At 45.4% G+C, this 15443-nt stretch overlaps 1 long non-coding RNA gene across 1 annotated transcript; it reads left to right on the top strand.

Moving 5' to 3' along the window:
* Window positions 1–350: 350 nt before the first annotated feature.
* Window positions 351–10132, top strand: LOC121169004. Its single transcript, XR_005885814.1, has 3 exons — window positions 351–423; window positions 8425–8429; window positions 10107–10132. It is a non-coding gene; the product is annotated as an uncharacterized LOC121169004 (long non-coding RNA).
* The last annotated feature ends 5311 nt before the right edge of the window (window positions 10133–15443 follow it).

The following is a 15443-nucleotide window of genomic DNA, read 5'->3' as shown; positions in this document are numbered from 1 at the left end:
ATGACCTCAGAGTACTTACCTTTCGAACATACCCTAATCCCTGTGGTCTCCTTGGCGGTTGGGATGTAGTCTTTGGTGCTCATACTGATAGTCCATGGTGAGGATCCAGGGGTTTTGAGGGTTGGGATACAAGTCTCCTCTTGTCCACCTGTTCCATTCTGGGATCCCCCTGCTCTGTGCATATGATGTCTTGTTAAAAGGTTGTCAGGATCTCTTTTGATATGCCCTTCCACCCCTGTGATATGCCTTTCTGGTTTTACTATTGTCTAATGCTGATTTGAGTCTGGTGTCTATAAGCTATCTGTTATGTTCTTGATAGGTTATGCTTTACATCTGCCTCTCATATTCTAGGGAGATGGAAGATTTCTCTGCTCTCCCTCCCCGCTACTGAGAAGCATAGGGTCTAAAAAGTACATTAGGTTGGTGGATCTCAGGATGGGGCGTCTCATGCCTAGATACCAGAACAGCCACATGTACACGTGGTGAGCTGTCCCTGGGCCTGCCTGGGCTATGGAGGCTGCCCCCTTCGGAGTGAGTACACTGAAGGGGGAGGTCTCTGTGACTGCGCAGGTCCGCGACCTGCCCTCTGCCTTCATTGGGTGGTGAATGGGATTGGGGAGGAGCACAACCTTGGGCCTAGGAATTTAAACTTCTAACCACCTCCTGGCTGCTGGTGGGTCTCAGGATGGGGCGTCTCATGCCTGGATACCAGACAACAGCTACCATGTGCACATACATGGTGAGCTGTCCTCGGGCAGGCAGTATGGCATTTGGTTGCAGGCTCCGCTTGCTGGCCGCCCAGCAGGAAATCTCTGGGGTTTTGGTTCTTTGAGTTGCTGCTTTGTTAGCTCCAGGTTGAACAAATTGTTCTAGGAAATGAAGCATTGGTAAAGATTCCCAATGACACTAACTCTTCCTTTGTAAAACTTGTAATCACTGAACAATGCTGACCACCATATACCAGTCCATGCCAAAGCTATGGTTTGGGGCTTGTCCTACAGAATGTTATCATGTTACTTGATGATGATGGATCAGGAGAAGGGTCACATTAAACAAGCCATTACATTAATTAGTACTCAAGAACAATAACTGGGGGTAGATTTTGTGAGGGATGTGCGGGCCAAACCTTGTGGAACTTCTAGCCCCACTAGTTAGCTCAAGAGTTGGGGTGGTGATGGACTAAGCTAGGTGAGACCACAGGTCAATTAAGGGTAAAGCAACCCCCAAGAGTCTGGACTGGTCAGGGCAGCAGCACTCAAATGTGCATCCTGATTAGGGTGTGGGGTGGGCCAGGCTGCTATCGGGGGTCCTCCCGTCCCGCGGAAGAAATCACCCGACACTTGAGAGAGTCTTCAAGGTGCCTTTATTCTGATCTTCCGTTTTTCTCCGTTAACTCCGTTGTGACCGTTATAACAGTTATCACCATTACGCTCCAGCCCCTCCCCCGCCAAGCCCCCCGCTTAACTGTCAAACTTGACCAATCAACTTAAAGAGAACCAAGGCACACCAATCAGGGCAAAGGGCCAATCACAGGGCAGGAAATGGTCAGTGCCCCCAACAGCTCCCCCTTCTTGTTTTATTAAGCAAGGGACCGTGCCTGTCTTAGGTGTTCCGAGTTCAGGCTCCCCTTACCCATCATGGGCTAACCACGTGGCTAGGAACATGGCACCTGTCTTAGGTTGGTGAAGCCATATCGGATACTTACCCGTCTCTGGCTACCGGTCCAGCATGCCTAGCCAGACTTTTAGGGATTATCTGTTGTGAAGGGCAAGCACAGCTTGCACTAGCAGCTGCTGTTACTGCTGCTGACGCTGTGCTCAAGGATGAAGCATCCACAGACCCCAAAGAATGATATAAGGCCCAGGGCTACTATACCAGCCCATTGGTGTGCAAAGGAAAGATCCTTTAGTATGCAATTTGTCCATTGCTTTATTGTGGCAATCTCTACTTTTATGCTATTTATGGCTATAATTTGGGATCTTAGTTCCTATGTCAAATTATCGAATCGTATGGACCAGCTTCCACTAGGGGATAGCATAGCGGATAATTCTCTGGACAAATTCAGTGCTCGGGAACCATTGGTGACAATAGAGGGAGTGACACACATTCCAGGTAGACTAAGCACACAAGAGGTCCCCATATGATGGAAATAAGTTGTGGAATGCATACCAGCACCACAGTGCCAGAACCATTCCAACACTGGTTAAGGGCTCACTTAACTACAGAGCATTTCAAAAGGGTAACATTAGCACTCATGGAAACAATAAACATAAATAGAGCTTGCACACATACATAAATAGCATTATAGATAACATCACAACTACAATTAACTTTAACATTTTCTTCCCATATTCTAGAACTATTACTACTATAATTACAATTTCTTATCACTACCTTATCAATAAATGCAAAAGCTGATATATCTGAACACCCACCCCTATTAGTGCAAAGTACCCAGACATTCCAAGACTGAGCAGAAACAGATTGAACAGGTTACCATGTGTATAGTTATACCCCACAAAGGCAGAATTTGAACAGGTAGGAAATAAATTGGTCACAGCAAGATCAGGTGCTACTGTTCTAGGAGTCACAGTACTTTGACAGCAGTCCATTCTGGGGGCCATCTCCAAGGCCCTAGACAGCGAGTCAATATTTGCTGCACACCTTTTATGGTGCAGTTTTAGCTGGAGATTCTGGCTGTCTCGTCTCGGTATCTGAATGAACATCAGGCTGGTCAGCATCCACCACGTCCACAGGTTCATCTTGCTCCGGCTTTCTTATCACTCGCGTCAAACGTTCTGGCACCCACACCGGTCCATCAGAATCCTGTGGAAAAACACAAACCGCTCCTCGCGTCCGTCGTAAGACAGGATGCGGGCCCATCCATTGTTTTGTTAAAACATCCTTCCACATCACCCAATCTTTGCAGGGGCCTGCGCCAACAGTGTGGCGTTCGGCAGCAGAATGGCCATCCAAATCCAGAATCAAAAAGTTAAAAATATAAGTAACTAAAGCCAATTGATGTTTAGGACTTTTGGGATATAGGGTGGCTCCTACTCCCCCTTTTTGTTTTATTAATAATGCTTTGAGAGTTGCATGGGCACGCTCTACCACAGCCTGGCCTGTGGGATTATATGGGATGCCAGTAGAGTGTTTAATTGCAAATTCAGAACAAAACTTATCAAATGCTTTGGCTGCATAGGCAGGTCCATTATCAGTCTTATAACACTGGGGGACTCCCCAGGCTGCACAAGCCTGAAGGCAGTGAGATATAACATCTTGAACCTTTTCCCCTGTATGAGCTGAGGCATAAAGAACCCCAGAGCAGGTATCAATAGAGACATGAACAAAAGAAAGGCGACCAAAACTGGGAACATGGGTAACATCCATCTGCCATATATGATTAGGCATAAGACCACGGGGATTAACCCCAAAGCAAGGCTGGGATAAAAACGGGACACAATTTTGGCATTGTCTAATAATAGTGCGGGCAGCATCCCGAGAGATTGGGAAGCGCTTTACCAAGGTTTGTGCGCTAACATGCCACCGTTGGTGAAAGCGCTTTGCCTCTTCCGCCACGGAGAATGCTAAGAGGAATCTAGAAGCAGAGTCAGCCTTGTCATTGCCTTGGGCTAAAGATCCAGGCAAGTTGGAATGTGCCTGAATAAAGCCCACATAAAGAGGATTGGTTCGGGATAATAATAATTGTCGGACTTGAAACAGGGCCTCATGCACCGTAGAGCGAGGTAAAATATATTCTACCATCTCAAGGCGTTTAACAGCATTCACCACATAGAAGCTGTCAGAAAGAATATTCAGGGGCTCAGGCACTAACTGCAAGGCCAAAGCAACGGCGGCCAATTCTGCAGTTTGTGGAGAAGAGGAAGCAACCGCAATTGGGAAAATTTGGGTATCCAAGACAACTGCCCCTGTACCACCTTTAGCCCCATCTGTAAAAGCAAGCCGTGCTCCACTAATGGGACGCTCCTTAACCACCTTGGGAAAGCACAATGGGACTTCTTTGCAAAACTGCACCCATGGATGGGATGGATAATGCGTATCAAATTGCAAAGAAAAGCAGGATAGCAAAATGGCCCAAATATCTACCGTTTGGCATAGACTGGCAACTATTTCTCTAGAATAAGGGGTAACACATAAGCTAGGATAAACACCAAAGGCTTCTCGGGCTCTCTCCACTGCTTTAAGAATCACTTGGCCCATAAGTTCAGGGAAGGTGGCAAGCACTTTGGAAGGTTGCATGAGTAAATACATCCAGATGAAACCACCCCTGCCCCCCGCCATAGCAGCGCAGCAGGAATTCTTTTCAGGTATAATCAGAACAGACAATGGTTGTGAAGGATCACAACGCTCAACCTGAGCTTCTTGGAGTCTACTCTGGACCAATTCAAGGGCCTTGCGTCCCTCCAAAGTAAGCTCTCGGGGTGAATCTAATGCGGGGTTTCCATGAAGTATAGAAAACAGGGGCTCTAAATCTTTGGTGGTAATACGAAGATATGGTTGGATCCAATTAATATGTCCCAATACCTGCTGGAAATCATTAAGGGTCTTTAAACCATCCATTCTGATTTTAACCTGTAATGGGGCAACCTGACGGGCTGTCATCTGTAGTCCCAGATATTTTACATTGGGGCCCTCTTGAATCTTCTCAGGGGCAATGTGCAATTTCCACCGTGCCAGTTCTTGCTTCAAGCACACTAAGGCGGCCTGCACTTCTTCTTTCTGCTTTCCTGCCACAAGAATGTCATCCATATAATGATATATGCAAAGCCGAGAAAACTTTCGTCTTACATGGCACAGTGCTTGAGCTACATATAGTTGACACATAGTAGGACTATTCATCATACCTTGTGGGAGTGCAACCCATTGGTATCTCTGATCTGGGCCTTGATGATTAATAGAAGGCAAAGTAAAGGCAAAACGCTCTGAATCTTGTGGATGTAGAGGTATAGAAAAAAAGCAATCCTTAATATCAATCACAATAAGATACCATTCTCTAGGCACTATGGTGGCTAAAGGCATACCAGGTTGTACTGCACCTATAGGTTGCATAATGGCATTTATAGCCCGAAGATCATGCAAAAGCCGCCACTTCCCTGATTTCTTTTTAATAACAAAGATAGGTGTGTTCCATGGAGATACTGAAGGCATTATACATCCCAATGATAATTGTTCTAACACTAACTCCTGGGCAGCCATTAACTTTTCAGAGGTTAGGGGCCACTGCGACACCCATATGGGCTCATTCAATATCCACGTAATCTTCAATGGCTGTTGTTTCGCAGTGGCCCCAGCTGAAAACCCAACCCTGCCCTTCCTGGGTGTTGTCTAACCACGATTGGTTCTATTCTTCCTTGTTCTTCTTTACCTAGACCCTTTCCTGAATAACCCATATTCTCTATGATATTCCATGCTTGTTGGCTTCCTGTTTGGTAGGACTCATTGCTAAGGCGAAGTCCCATAGCACTTAAGACTTCCCGGCCCCAGAGGGTCACAGGGATGGCACAAACATAAGGCTGAAAGGACCCTTTGTGACCTTCGTGGTCCACCCAGGAAATAACACATGCACTCTGTTGTGGTTGGCTAGCCACTCCTAAGCCTCGTAAGGTTTGATTAGATTGCTTTAGGGGCCATTTTTTGGGCCAATCTGATTGCCTAATAATGCTGACATCTGCCCCAGTGTCCAAAAGGCCTTCGAATGGGGTGCCACGTAGCATAAGGGTGGCCAATGGTAGGTCCTTGAGGGAGACAGATAGATTAACTAAGGCGTCTCCAGAGGATCCAAAGCCTTTGTCCCCACGGGTGGCATGGCGACTCCGCCAACTCTCATGACAGCTAGGAAGGACTAACAGTTGGGCAATACGCTCTCCTGGAATTATAACAGTTATTCCCTTTGGTGAAGAAACCATAACTTTGACAATGCCAGTATAATCAGAATCAATTACTCCCGGGTGAACAATCAGGCCCTGCATGGTCTTAGAACTCCATCCAAACACCAATCCCACTGTGCCATTAGGAAGTGGTCCATGAAAATCAGTACCAAGTGCCTGTGGGCCCATCTCAGGGGTTAATACCATGTGGGAGGTGGCACAGAGGTCCAATCCTGCGCTTCCAGGCGTGGCTCGGCGTATTGCCTGGTTGTCTGTTCTATCTGCTCCTGGTGCACCCCGTATGCTCTGTGGGGGCCCCGGGATGCTGGGCCCCTCTGCCCATTTTTTGGCTTAAAGTTCCCTTCCAGGGGGTGGCCAGAAATATCTCGCACTGAGCGACACTCATTAGCCCACTGATTCCCTTTCCTACATCTCGGGCATAGCCGAGGCTGAGGAGGAAGATGAGTGGGCTCTCTTTGGCGGCAGTCTCTTTTAAAGTGCCCCGGTTTACCGCCTCTGAAGCATATCTGATCAAGCCCTTTAAACCTCTTCCCCTGTTTCATAGCATTCATTATCACTTTAGCCTGTTCCCTTGCCTGTATAACTCCAGCTGTAACTTGATCATGCACATCTCTACAGATTTTAATCCATGTATCCAAGCCCTTATGCTTCCAAGGGCGTATGGCTTCACGACACCATTTATTAGCATTTTCATAGGCCAATTGCTTCACTAATGGCATAGCTTGTTCTACATCAGAAAACAATTTTGATGCAACCTCCATGAGGCGGCTCACAAAGTCCGCATAGGGCTCATTAGGCCCTTGGGTCACTTTAGATTTGGAAAAGCGCAGATCGCCTTTGCTATGAAGGGCCCTCCAAGCATTGCGCCCTATAGTGGCTATCTGGGCATAAACAGGCTCGGGGTAATCTATTTGGTTTTCCTGTCCCACTCGAGCACCTTCCCCAAGGAGTACGTCTACGTCCCATGCAGGATTGCCTGCTTGGGCATTATGGCGTGCAGTGTCTAATGCTAACTCGCGGCAGGCTGACCGCCAGACCAAATACTGTCCAGGGGACAGGGTGGCTTTAGCTAAATTTTTCCAATCATCAGGAGTCAATGCTGAGCTTGCTATCTGTTCCAGCACCGCGAGGGTGAAGGGGGCATGAATACCATAGGAATCAACAGCGGTCTTCAAATCTTTAATTAACTTGAAATCAATTGAGACCCAGGAACGAACTGGGGGATTTTGTGTTCTATCCTCTGTAACTGGAAACACTTGGCCTGCCTCGGCAAAATCGCGCCATGAACTTGTACCCCGAGGGGAGGGGGCACATACTCGATCTCCCTTTCGCTCCTGGCATTGCCAGGGCGGCGCAGTTGGCGTGAGTGGGGGGTCTCCCGGAGGGGGAGCCGGCTGCCAGATAGACCTTTTTGATTGCATTGAAGCAGTCTCTAGTTTCTGCGCGAGTTCATCAATATCCTCGCCAGAGGCCCCGGCCTGACTGCCTGAGTCTGAGTATTCTTCACTGCTATCTCCACCTTTTAAGGAAGCTTCTTCCTGCGTTGAAGAAATTAAATTGCCCATGTTTCTAACACCGCTGATCTTCGCTAACCTGCAAACTTGACCGATTGTCAAATGGAGAAATTGATCGTTAACCGCGAACTTGAATGGGCGCTAGATCGCGATCCTGTATGGCGGTAAACTGCGATTGTGAATGGCGGCAAACTGCGATCGTGAATGGCGGTAAACCACGATCGCTCCAGCCTCTCCCCTGCCAAGCCCCCCGCTTAACTGTCAAACTTGACCAATCAACTTAAAGAGAACCAAGGCACACCAATCAGGGCAAAGGGCCAATCACAGGGCAGGAAATGGTCAGTGCCCCCAACAGGCTGCAACATTCATCAGTTCATACAAGGACAAATAGAAAGCCAGACTGTGCCAGGCACTGGCCTAAACCCAATGGCATGTAGAAGAACTGGGTCTGGGAAGGGATTACATGGAGGAAGTTGGGAAACTCCCTTGGCGAATCTTAGCTCCCACTGGTGAACATGTCAACCAGATCTGGGGGTCGGACAGCTGGTCCAAGTAGCTCCAACATCTGGCTAATGTGTCAGTTGGCAATGGGAGAGGGTAGATCAGGCAGGACTGAGCAATCCTTGGCCCAGAAGCAAAACTAAAGACCAAGAGGGAGCACATGCCATGTCGAGCTAGGCTCTTGCACCTACTGGTCTGCGTAAGGCAGGGACGCTAAGCCACAGTGTATAAGGCAGAGGTCAGAACAGGTGAAGGGCTGTGCCAAGCTGAGTCAGAGTAAGCACTGGCATGCATGTGATCTATGGCCGGGAACAGACCCAAATGGGGAGTTAAGGGGGCAACCCAGTTGCGTTGAGGTTTCCACCAAGGTGTGTGTGACCTGGAATGGGGGCTCCGTTCTGAATGGGAAACAGTTGTAGTCTCCCTTGACACAAATGTGGACCGGGATGCATCAAGCCTGGCCAGACCCTAACGCTCTCTGGTGTCCTGGAGGACCAGAGTAGATGTGCGATGGACTAGGCAAGGTCCAAACCCCTACTAAGCCATATGTGAGCCATATGTGGGTATGGACAAAACATAGCTGGGCTGAAACATCCAACAACAAGAACCAGCTTGGATTGAAGGCCAGTGAGGAAAAGCCACTGTTCCTGCTATGACAGTAGGTGGACTGAATAGGGCTGGCTCAAGGACCCCAGTATGTGCAAAATCTGGCATTGGGAGAGGTTCTGATGGAGGAACCTGGGTAATTCCTCTGGCAAGACACAGACTAGGCAGTTAAGCAGAAGAAACTTGATATGAAACAACCCAGAGCAGGCCATGGAAAGTTTCCCACTCTCATATCTTTGGCAAGTGTCGGGGGCAGACCAGGCTGATTCTGTCCATGTCATCCACTGGCAAATTCAAGCACCAGAAAAGTGTGGGTCGAGCCAGGTTCGGTCTCAACAAAGACTAGTACACAATATGGATTGCCAAGGAAATGTTGCCTGTAGTGGAAGTGACCGCAACGCCCAACCAGCAAGCATGAGAACAAGGGGGGGGGGCAGTGCTGGCAGGGGAGTAAGGGAGGATTCCATTGCTGAACAGCTACTCCCGCTGGTAAACGTGGGCTGGGATGGGGGCAGTCCAGACTAGGCAGGGCTACAACACCTGTATAGCTCATGTGGGCTAGATAAGGTAAAAGCCAGGTTAGGCTGATTATTCCTACTGGTGCAAACAAAATTAGAGTGTGTGAGGATTGTTTGGACTTAGCCACAGCATCAGCAGCAAGAAGCTGGCATTCGGGGCTAGTTCTGTCAAGTCAAAATACAAAACTACCTGGAGAGTGCATAATCTGGGATTGGGATAGGCCTGGGAGGGAAATAGTGGGCTCCTCCCTGTTGGGATACCACTCCCACGGGAGGGCATAAATCTAGGACAGTGGCTGGGGTGGAATGGGGTGTGGGACAGACTGGCCTACTGCTACACTTACTGGCAAACAAGGACAGGGGGCACGCCTGGTGGGGGTTATTCTGGGTCGCTCCAACTAGGCTGCAGCTCCCACTGCTTTATGCGAGGGCTGATAGGTGCTGGGCAAAAACAGGTTGGACTGCAACACCCATTGGTACCAGTGGAGGTTCAGAGTCAAAACAGAACCAATCAAGCAATTGCATTTGCTGATTGGGGTGATGGGCCCTGTACTTGCTAGCACATGTAAGAATCTAGTTTGAGAACACCTCAGACAAAGTTTCTTTTAAGATCTCCTCAATCAAAATGCTGGACTCAGAACCCTAACCAAGAAACACAGAAGACAGAACAGGTCAACCAACCATCTCTGCTATATCTTGGCAGTGAAAAATGGGTCAGACAGAGACTTTATGATGGACTATGCCAACAAGTGGATTCTTCAAAGACCTCATAGTGCTTGGAGTGGCAAGATTGGCTGCGATTCACAACTGTTGAAATATCAGACCACCTGAGCAAGAACCTCAGAGCATACCCTGCATCCGGGACCTGGGGAAGGTGGAAAATTGGGTTTGCCTTCTCCCTTAATACCCCTCTTTAAACATGAAGGAAACTGTATGAAAAATTAATAGACTTACCCATTTACCTGTAGCCCTTGAACGTCTTTTTACCCTAATTAACTTTGTAAAGATTGTCAAAATATAATAAAAAATACGAAAAAAAATGTACATTAAGTATTAAGTTGTTTGATGAAGATCATGAGCAGTCTGCCTCAGATTGGTTGTAGGTTCATTGATTACATAACATTATGTTGCTACATGACATACAGGATGTTAGAGGATGAAATAATATTACGTCTCATGTCTGGATAGCATGCAGCCGCCACCATGCATGCATCCTGAGCTGGTATCTGGCTTGCTGGAGCGCCGTAGATTACCCATGGAGCTTTTTGAAGCAGCTCCAACTGCTTCACTGCTCACCTGCGAGCTTGCGCTGGCGGCAGTACCATGAGGGGGTGGAGCTTAAACCTGAGGAATTAATCTTCCAGCCTCTGCATGGGGCTGGAAGGCCCCGGGACAAGTAGTGTCCCATGCCTGGATTGCACGCGGCTGCCACTATGTGCGTGTCTGCAGCAGGTATTGGGCAGCCAGTGCACCATTTGGCGTTAGCCTCCACCTGTTGGCCACCCAGCTAGGGAGCTCTTGAATTTGGTTTCTATAATTGCAGCTTAGAAAGCTCCATGATGAACCCTCAGGGATTGGGGTACATGAATCAACCCTAAAGATTCTCAATGATGTAAATCTCTCCATTTGGACCTCTACCTAATATGATCTCAACCCATGTATTTTTAAACATTGTATAACCAAATATATTTTCAAAATCTTTTACTACTCATAAACTGAGTGGGAGAGCAAAGAAACCTTCCATCTCCAGTGAACGTGTGAGGAAGTCGTGTAGTGTAGCCTCTCAGGCACATAACAGGTAACTTGTAGAGACAATAGATTCAAGACAGCATTAGACAACAGTAAAACTACATATAGGAGAAATCAAGAGCGACCCTGACAACCTATTAACAGGAGGTCATGTGCACAGAGCAGTGGGGCACCACAGAGTGGAGCAGGTGGACAGGAGGAGGCTTGTATCCCAAACCTGGAGTCCCCCCGACTCCCACCAAGGGCTATCATTATGGGTACCAAAGACCACATCCCAACGGCCAAAGAGACCACGGGGGACAGGAATGCCTTCGGAGGCCTAGAAGTCAGGGGACATCCTCCCCGCCTCTTTGGACCTACCCCAGAGGATGGAAGAAGATGAATCCTTCATCATAGGATCCAAGGCCATCGGAGCATCAACCAGGAAACCTGAGCGTTCTTCAGAAACAGTAGAACAGTAAACTGCCTTCAGGGCTAGGGAGAGGAGCTATCTCTGGTTCTTACTTAGCTCCAACTTTAGGTCCCCACCCTCTCTGCAATGACCATGAGGGACACTCCAGAGCCCCCCCCCCCCCACACACACACACATACACACAACTTGAAATGGATAGGCAGAGAGCAACAAGGAAGGCTTGGTCAGCATGGACTCACACATACCTTACTTGGTAGGACACAGAGAGTAAGTACTCCTCACCAAGGTATGGAAGATTTCTCTGCACACCCTTCCTAAGACTGTTTCGCACCTCAATTGTTGAAATGTCATTGAAATAGTCACAGGAAGTTGTTAAGACCATGCATCCAATTTTGACAAATTGGTTGCTCAATACTTTGTGAATCTATCCCTTAATGTTATATATTGTCGCTGATGTTATGTCAGGGCTTTTAATTGACTGGGATTCTACTCTGTTGGCTCTGCCTTGGGACTGGGAGGGTCTCCCCAAGAAGCCGCTGAAATTGACCAGACAATGAGATGCTGGAATCTATCCTTGGTGTATGCTTGCAATGAAGGAATCTCAAATAAACCTTAACTGTGGTTGCACAACAAGGGGGAGGAGCCCACCATAGGGGATGGGGGTTGGGATATGGGTGGGGGGAAATCCAGTGCCTATATAGAACTGTGTCACATAATACAATGTAATTAAAAATATATATATGTATATAAAAAAATTCCAAAAAAATGAAATAATCTTACAATTTGAAGTTACCATTTCTGAGTTGACTGTGATAGCTTAAATTAAGGCAAACATGTGGGGTATCTAACCTTTTGTGATTGATTCATTTCCCTTAGCATGATGGTTTCCAGTTGGGCCTTTTGCTCACAATGAACTGCATCTCTCTCTCTCTCTCTTTTCTTTTTTTTAATTTCTGAGTGGTATTCCATGGAGTAAATAAACCACAGCTTTCTTATTCAGTCTTATGTTGATGTGCATTTTGGTTGCTTCCAAGTTTTTGCAATTATTGATTGTGCTGCTATGAATATCTGGGTCTATGTAAGTTTCTCATGTAGCAGGTGTTTTGGATATATTCCTACATGTGCTATTGCTGGATCATATGCTATGCAGATTTTCAGTTGTTTGAGTGTTCTCCACACTGATAGCCACAGAGGCTGCACCAACCTGCATTCTCACAGGCAGTGGAGAAGTGTTCCCTTTTCCCAACAACCTCGCCAGCAAGTGTTGTTGGTGGTTTTTGTGTGTGCCATCCTTATTGTCTTTAGGTGAACCCCGTTGCTGTCTTAATTTGGATTTCCCTTTATTTCCAGGGAACTTGAGCATTTTTTCATGTGTTTGTTTGCCATTTGGGTTTGTTCCTTTGTGAAATGTCTGCCCATTTTCCATGCCCATTTTTTCTGTGGTTTGTTTGTTTTGGTGTTTTGATTTCTCCGGAGATCTTTGTATTTTCTGGAGTTAAGCCTCCTATCACCTATGTAGTATGCAAAGATCTCCCATTCTGTGAGTCGCTTTTTTTTCTTTGTTGATTTTTTTCCTGGCTATGCACAAGCTTCTTAGTTTGATGTAGTGTCATTTGTTAATTTTGGTTATTTGATTGCTATTGTTTTTGGTGTTCTATTTAGAAAGTCAGTGGCTACACCTGACTCTTGTAGGATGCGTCCATCATTTTCTTCCAAACATTTGAAGATTTCTGGGTGTAGGTTTTGGTCTTTTATCCATTTAGCTTTGATCTTAGTGTATGGTGAAAGATGCAGGTCTGTGTTGTGGTTTCTGAAGGCTATTAGCCAGTTGTCCCAACAGTAGTTATTGAAGAGACCTTCCCATTTGCATGCATTGTCGTCTGTTTTTTTTTGTCAAACATTATTTGGTTGTATCTATGTGGGTTCGCTTGATTTTTTTTTTTACTCCATTGGTCCTCATCCCTATCTCTTGCCAGTATCAGGCTGTTTTAATAATCACCGCCCTATAGTATGTGCAAAGATCCGGAACTGTGATTCCCTCGTTAACTTCATATTCTTTAAGATAGTTCTGGCTCCTTGTGGTTGTGTGTGTGTGTGTGTGTGTATGTATGTATGTGTGTGTGTGTGTGTTTCCACACGGAACTTTGTATCATTTTTTTTCAAATTCTATGAAGAATATATTGGATACTTGGATTTGGATTGCATTGAATGTGTATATTACTTTTGGTAGTATAGACATTTTAACGATATTGATTTTACCTATTCAGGAGCATGGGATGTTTCTCCTTCGTTTGATATCTTCCTCAATTTCTTTATTAAGCTTACTGTAGTTTCCTTCAAAGAGATCTCGTACATTTTTCGTGAAGCTTATTTCTAGAGACTTCATGCTCTTCTCTATTATTTTGAATGGTATTATGTGGGTAAGATCTTTTTCCATCTTAGGGCACTGTTTGCATACACTATGGCTGTTGTGTTTTGTTCATGTGTTTGTACCCTACCCCTCTGCCAACTCTTGTATAAGTTCTCGCAATCTCTGTAGATTCTCTTGGTTCTTCTGTGTAAAGGATCATGTCATCTGCAAATAGTAAAAGCTTGACTTCTTCCTTTCTCATTTGGATTCCTTTAATTTCTTCTTCTTGTCTTATGGCCTCTTCAAGTACCTCTAAGACTATGTTGAATACCAATGGTGATAGTGAACATCCTTGTCTTGTTGCAGAACTCAGCGGAAAGGGTTCCAGATTTTCTCCATCCAGTATAATGCTAGTGTTGGGTTTTTTGTATATTGCCTTGATTATGTTGTGGATCGCTCCTTCTACACCTACCGTGGATTGGGTTTTTAGCACGAAGTGGTGTTGGATTTTGTCGAAAGGTTTTTTTTGTGTGTCAATTGATACCATTATATGATTTCTATTCTTCAGTTGTGGAATAGTGAATCATGCCTGCATGCAAGGTTGAATCCTACTTGATCTGGATTAATGATCTGTCTGATTTTTTTTTTATTCCATTGGCTAGGATTTCATTAAGAATCTTAGCATCATTATTCATCAGGGAGTTTGGACTGGAGCTTTCCTTCTATGTTAATTCTATACCAGGTTTTTGGATTAATGTGATGTTGGCTTCATAGAATGAGTTTGGAAGCATTGCTTCCTTTGCTATTGTTTTAAAGAGTTTGTGGAGGATTGGGGTTAGCTTTGCTTGGAATTCTTTGTAGAATTCTGTAGTGAAACATCTTGACCTGGACTTTTCTGTGTTGGGAGATCTTTAATCACTGATTCAATCAATATCAGTTACAGGTTTGTTCAGGTCTTCTGTTGCTTCTGAGGTTGTGGTGTCAGTTGTTATGTTGCCTTTTTTATCCTTGATGCTACTAATTTCCATTTTCTCTCATTTTTTTCTTTGTCAAACGAATCAGTGGGCTGAAAATTTTGTTTATCTTCTCAAAGAATCAGCTTTTTGATACATTGATTTTGTGTATAGTGTTTTGTTTTTTTAAATTTCAATTTAGTTTATCTCCTCCCTTGTTTTGAAGATTTCTTATTTTCTTTTGTTTGAAGGGTCATTTTGTTGCTGTTTCTCTAATTTCTGTAGGTGTGTATTTAATTCCTGCAATTGGTATGTTCTTGGGGTTTGATATTGGCACCGATTGCTATGAACCTACCATGCAACACTGCTTTGGTGGTGTCCCATAAGTTTTGTACCATTGTATCTGAGTTTTTGTTGGTTTCCATAAATTTTTTGATCTTGTCCCTTATTTCTTCTCTGACTCATTGTTCATTTAGTAGCAGATTGTCCAGCCTCCAGGTGTTTACGTAATTCTTGGGGCATTTTGATTTATTGATTTCTAGTTTCAGTCCTTTGTGGTCTGAGAAGGTGCTTGGTATGATTCCTATTTTTTTGAAGTTACTGAGTCTTCCTTTGTGCCCTATCATGTGGTCAATTCTGGGAAGGTACCATGCACTGCTGAAAAAAAATGTATATTCTGCATCTATGGGGTAGAGGATTCTGAAAATATCTACCAAGTTTATTAGTTCTATGATCTATGTGAGTTCTACTATTTCTCTGTTATGTTTCTGATTCATTGGTCTATCAGTATTAATGAGATGTTGAGCTCTCCCACGATTATTGTATGTGCATCTATGTCCCCTCTTAAGTCTATCAGCAATTGCTTCATGCAGCTGCATGCACCTCTGTTTGCTGTGTAGAAGTTTACAGTGGTAATCATTTCCTGCTTAAG

This window comes from Ochotona curzoniae, unplaced genomic scaffold, assembly GCF_017591425.1.
Source record: "Ochotona curzoniae isolate NIBS_2020 unplaced genomic scaffold, NIBS_Ocur_1.0 scaffold_1837, whole genome shotgun sequence".
NCBI lineage: Eukaryota > Metazoa > Chordata > Mammalia > Lagomorpha > Ochotonidae > Ochotona > Ochotona curzoniae.
This window is presented reverse-complemented; position numbering and strand designations above follow the sequence as displayed.